The following is a 5,879-nucleotide window of genomic DNA, read 5'->3' as shown; positions in this document are numbered from 1 at the left end:
ATCATAGACATCTCAAACTTCTCGGTCATTAGTGCGGCAAACTCATCATTGAAAGATTTGTTAGGAGAACCAAAAATAATATCATCAACATATATCTGACATATGAATAAATCCCCTTTGACCCTCTTAGTAAGAAGAGTGGGATCGATTTTCCCAATTTCAAACCCACAATCTTGTAACAACTCGGTAAGGTGCTCATACCACACACGTGGGGCTTGCTTAAGGCCATAGAGCGCCTTCTTGAGTTTGTATACATGAGTGGGGAACTTGGGATCCTTGAATCCCGAAGGTTGTTTGACATACACCAACTCATTCAAAGGACCATTAAGAAATGCACTCTTCACATCCATTTGTTGCAATTTAAAATCATGATGAGATGCATATGCAAGCAACATGCGAATAGATTCAAGACGTGCAATAGGGGCAAAGGTTTCACCATAGTCGATGCCCTCGACTTGGGAGTATCCTTGTGCCACCAATCTTGCCTTGTTTCGAACGGCCACACCGTTCGCATCTTGCTTTGTTCTTGAAAATCCATTTGGTCCCAATGACATTGTGATTCTCCGTTGGCCTTGGCACTAATTCCCAAACTTGATTGCACTCGAAGTTGTTGAGTTCATCATGCATGGCTTCAAGCCAATCCTCATCGTCGAGCGCCTCATGTACCTTTTGGGGTTCAACACACGAAACAAACACGTGATGCTCACAAAAGTTTGAAAATTATTTACGATCCCTTTTCTCAAGCTCCCAAGTACATTCTCCATAACATGTTGTTGACGCTCGAGCTTGGAAGCCACCTTAGCGGCACGACACTCCAAAAGTTCCTCTATGGGCATTTGAGGATCATCTTGCACATCTTGAGCACCATCTTGAGTTTGCTCTTGATCTTGAGCACCGTCTTGAGTTTTCTCTTGACCTTGAGCTTGCTCTTGATCTTGAGCGAGCTCGGAGGCATGAACTTGATCTTGGGCGTCATTTGGTGCATCACCATCTCCATGGAGTTGATCTTGCCCTTGATCTTGCTCATTGGGTTGAGGGTCTTCACTTTGTTCTTCGGAAGCGTGTGGGTCTAGCGTAGGTGATGGATCCACTTGAGTAGAGCATTGTCTTTCTCCTTTGGCCACAAGGTGTTCCTCAATGGGGAGTATTTGACCAATCCCCATTCTTCTTATGGCTTGAGGAGGAATTTCATCACCTACATCACAAATAGCACTTTTCTCCACTTGGGAGCCGTTATTTTCATCAAACTCCATGTTGCACGTCTCCTCAATGAGTCTGGTGGACTTGTTGAGAACATGTAAGCATGAGATTTTGTAGCATAACCAACAAATATGCCCTCTCGAGCTCTAGGTTCAAATTTAGACAAACGAACACCTTTCTTGATAATGAAACACTTACAACCGAACACCCGGAAGTACTTGAGATTGGGCTTGTTGCCGGTAAATATCTCATATAGAGTCTTGTTCAAGCCTTTGTGGAGGTAGATCCTATAGGAAGCATGACATGCGGTGTTGATGGCTTCGGCCCAAAAGTTGTACGGAGATTTGAATTCCGCCATCATGGTCCTTGCCGCATCCATCAACGTCCGGTTCTTCCTCTCCGCCACACCATTTTGTTGAGGGGTATAGGGTGCAGCATATTGATGCTTGATCCCCTCGCCACTAAGAAACTTATCCAAGGTGTAGTTCTTGAACTCGGTGCCATTGGAACGAAACTTCTTGGAGAATTATTTCAGAATACATAAAAAATGGAGACAAGAACCACCAAAGGGGGGCCCATGGTTGAGCACAACCCACCAGGGCGCGCCACCCCCTCCAGGCACGCCCAAGTGGGTTGTGCCCACCTGGTGGCCCCGCAGACCCTAATTCCAACTCCTTCAATACCCATATTTGGAGAGAAAAATTAGGGAGGAAGTTTCATCGCGTTTCACGATGCGGAGCCACCAACACATCTTGTTCTTCATCGGGAGGCCAGATCTGGAGTTTGTTCGGGGCTCCGGAGAGGGGGACCTTCGATCTTTGTCATCACCAACCCTCCTTCATCACCAATTCCATGATGCTCCCCACAGGGAATGAGTAATTCCTTCATAGGCTCACTGGTCGGTGAGGAGTTGCATGAGATTCATCATGTAATCGAGTTAGTTTTGTTAGGGCTTGATCTCTAGTATCCATTATGTTCCGAGAATGATGTTGTTATGACTTTGCCATGCTTAATGCTTGTCACTTTGGGCCCGGGTGCCATGATTTTAGATCTGAACCGTTTATGTTTTCACCATTATATCTATGTTCTAGATCCGATCTTGAAAGTCATATTCAGCTATTACGTGTTATGATCCGTAAACCCCAGTGTGACAGTAATTGGGATACTTTTTGGTGATGACCGTAGTTTGAGGAGTTCATGTATTCACTATGTGTTAATGCTTTGTTCCAGTTCTCTATTAAAAGGAGGCCTTAATATCCCTTAGTTTCCTTATGGACCCTGCTACCATGGGAGGGTAGGACAAAAGATGCCATACAAGTTCTTTCCATAAGCACGTATGACTATTTATGGAATACATGCCTACATTATATTTATGAACTAGAGCTAGTTTTGTATCGCCCTAGGTTATGACTATTATATGATGAATATCATCCAACGAATCAACCGATCCAATGTCGACGAATTTTCCACATGTTGTTCTTGCTAAGTTGCTAGTGGTGTTGTTGTACTATTACAACTGCTACAAAATAATTGCTATCACTATTACCGTTACTACTGCTATTACCTCTATTATCAAAACTATCATATTACTGTGATACAGATTACTTTGCTGCAGATATTTAATCTCCAGGTGTGGTTGAATTGACAACTCAACTGCTAATATTTGCAAATATTCTTTTGCTCCCCTTGTGTCAAATCTATAAATTTGGGTTGAATACTCTACCCTCAAAAACTATTGTGATCCCCTATACTTGTGGGTTATCATATGATACTGGGGCATCTCCCACAAGCTTGGCACAAGCCAAGGGGAGTGCCCATACCCGTGTAATCAAGTCTCCTTCATTTGTGATGATGATGGAGGTGGTGGAGATGAGGTAGTGAGCTTGTCCTCCGACTTCCATGGTAGGGGTTCACCATCATAAGAGGATGCTTGGGTCTCTCGAGTCCTGAAACCCGCAGCTAAACTCATACCTTTAAATCTTGCTTCATACTCAAAAAAATGATTTTGAAGATCATAGATTTGGCTTTGCAGAAAATTGATTTGCTCGTTGAGGGTGAAGACGGTGTCCTTCATAGACCGACCATCCACTTTGTGATCACAGGTAAATTCCGTGATCATGGAGTGATTGGCACTGAGTCCATGCTCCACCATCCCTTGTCACTTGAAGATCTCCTGCTCCACCACCTCGAGCCTGGCCTCCATGCTTCCCGTCCTCTTCGGGCCTTGAACGTCCCAGTTGTGGAGCACACCCTTGCGCATCTCAATGGCTTGAGGGTGCTTCAACACCTCCGGTAGGTAGGGGTTGATGACCTTCTCGAAGAACTTGGAGGAGCTTGGGGCATCCATGGTGATCTAGATCTGTTAGAAAAATAGCATGCAACAAGAACAGAGGGTTTCTCCGCGATACGATGGTCAAATCGTCCGGGGGTATATATAAAGATTTTTTTATCTTGGTAAACAAGTATATGGAAGGAAAACAAAGTCAGGAAGGTGCCTGAGGGGCCCACTACCTACCAGAGCGTGCCTGGTGGGGCAGGCGCGCCCTGGTGCCTTGTGGGCACTTGGGTTGCCTTCTCGGTTGTTTCTTATTTTTCTATTTTTTCTAATATTCCAAAACTGACAGAAAATGTTTTTGCGGATTTTTTGGAGTCCGTTTACTTACCGTATCATGTACCTCTTCCTTTTCAGGGTTCTGGAGTGGTCTGGAAGGTTTCTTTTATGTGTTCCTCCAGTGTCATGGTTTGGATAATGTTAGTTTCAACATTAATAGGTGTACCTGAAATATAATGTTTAATTCTTTGTCTATTCACCACCTTCGGGTTGGTACCTTCGGCATTATTAATATTGATAGCTCCACAGCGATAAACTTCTTTATGATATATGGTCCTTCCCATTTGGAAAGAAGTTTTCCTGCAAAAATATAAAACGAGAATTGTACAATAGAACATAGTCACCAACTTTGAATTCCCGCTTTTGGATTCTTTTGTTATGCCATCTTTTAACTTTTCTTTAAATAGTTTGGCAGTTTCATAAGCTTGGGTTCTCCATTCATCTAGTGAGCTAATATAAAACAACCTCTTTTCACCAGCAAGTTTGAAATCATAATCAAGTTCTTTAATTGCCCAATATGCCTTATGTTCTAACTCAAGAGGCAAATGACAAGTTTTTCCATAAACCATTTTACATGGAGAAATACCCATAGGATAGTTGTTCTATAGTCCCAAAGTGCATCATCAAGTTTCTTAGACCAATTCTTTCATGACCTATTGATAGTTCTTTATAATATTAATTTTATTTCTCTATTGCTAAGTTCAACTTGACCACTAGATTTAGGATGATAGGGTGATGCAATTCTATGGTTGACATCATATTTAGCAAGCAATTTACAGAAAGCGCCGTGAATAAAGTGTGAACCACCGTCAGTCATTAAATATCTAGGGACTCCAGACCTTGGGAAGATAACTTCTTTAAGCATTTTAATGGAGGTGTTATGATCAGCACTACTAGTTGGAATAGCTTCTACCCACTTAGTGACATAATCAACACCAACCAAAATATGTGTATACCCATTAGAGGAAGGAAAAGGTCCCATATCATCAAAACCCCAAACATCAAATGGTTCAATGACAAGTGAATAATTCATGGGCATCTCCTGACCTTTACCAATATTACCAATTCTTTGGCATTCATCACAAGATAAGACAAACTTACGGGCATCTTTGAAAAGAGTAATAAGGCACACACTGGACCATCTCACTGATGCATCCAAAAGTGATATGAAATATCTGAATATTTCATGTAACGGTTGAATTGGATCACATATATCTCCTGTACAAGCAAATATAGTGGCTCATCTTTTTATCGTTAGATATGATGGCCTTGTGATCAATTTACCAGTCTGCACATATCGTGCATACATAATCCAATAAATTTGGAAAATTCACACCATTTGATTGTGTGTAGTGGAACCATCAATAATTTTCTAATCATCCCAATTCCAAGATGACTAAGGCAACCATGCCATATCTTGAGCTTATCAAGATTCTAGAAAATTATCTTATATGCCCAAAGCGTAACCAATTTAATGTATGGTACAAACCAAAATACAGAGAAGACATTTAATCTAGGATTTCATTCAAATCCCTTTTGTTGAGTCATGAGTAGGCTTCCAACCTCACTCATTATATGGGTTTCAACATAGAAACCGATGCGGATATCCTTAAAAATCAGCAAGGTACGAGTAGAATCTAGATACAGTAATGTATCTATGATTACCATGTAGTGCCCTGATGACCCACAAGTATAGGGGATCAATCATAGTCCTTTTGATAAGTAAGAGTGTCGAACCCAAGGAGGAGCAGAAGGAAATGACAACTGGTTTTCAGCAAGGTATTCTCTGCAGGCACTCAAATTATAAGTAACGAGTAGTTTGATAAAAAGATAATTTGTAACGGGTAAGTAATGGTAATGGTAACAAAAGTGCAGCAAGGTAGCCCAATCCTTTTGAGGCAGAGGAAAGGCCAAAACGGTCTCTTATAATAAGCAAAATGTTCTTGAGGGTACACGGGAATTTCATCTAGTCACTTTCATCATGTTAGTTTGGTTCGTGTTCGCTACTTTGATAATTTGATATGTGGGTGGACCAGTGCTTAGGTGTTATTATTACTTGAATGAACCT

Source organism: Triticum aestivum, chromosome 2B (genome assembly GCF_018294505.1).
Source record: "Triticum aestivum cultivar Chinese Spring chromosome 2B, IWGSC CS RefSeq v2.1, whole genome shotgun sequence".
Taxonomy (NCBI): domain Eukaryota; kingdom Viridiplantae; phylum Streptophyta; class Magnoliopsida; order Poales; family Poaceae; genus Triticum; species Triticum aestivum.
The sequence above is the reverse complement of the archived record's forward strand: the minus strand, read 5'-3'. Positions refer to the sequence as shown.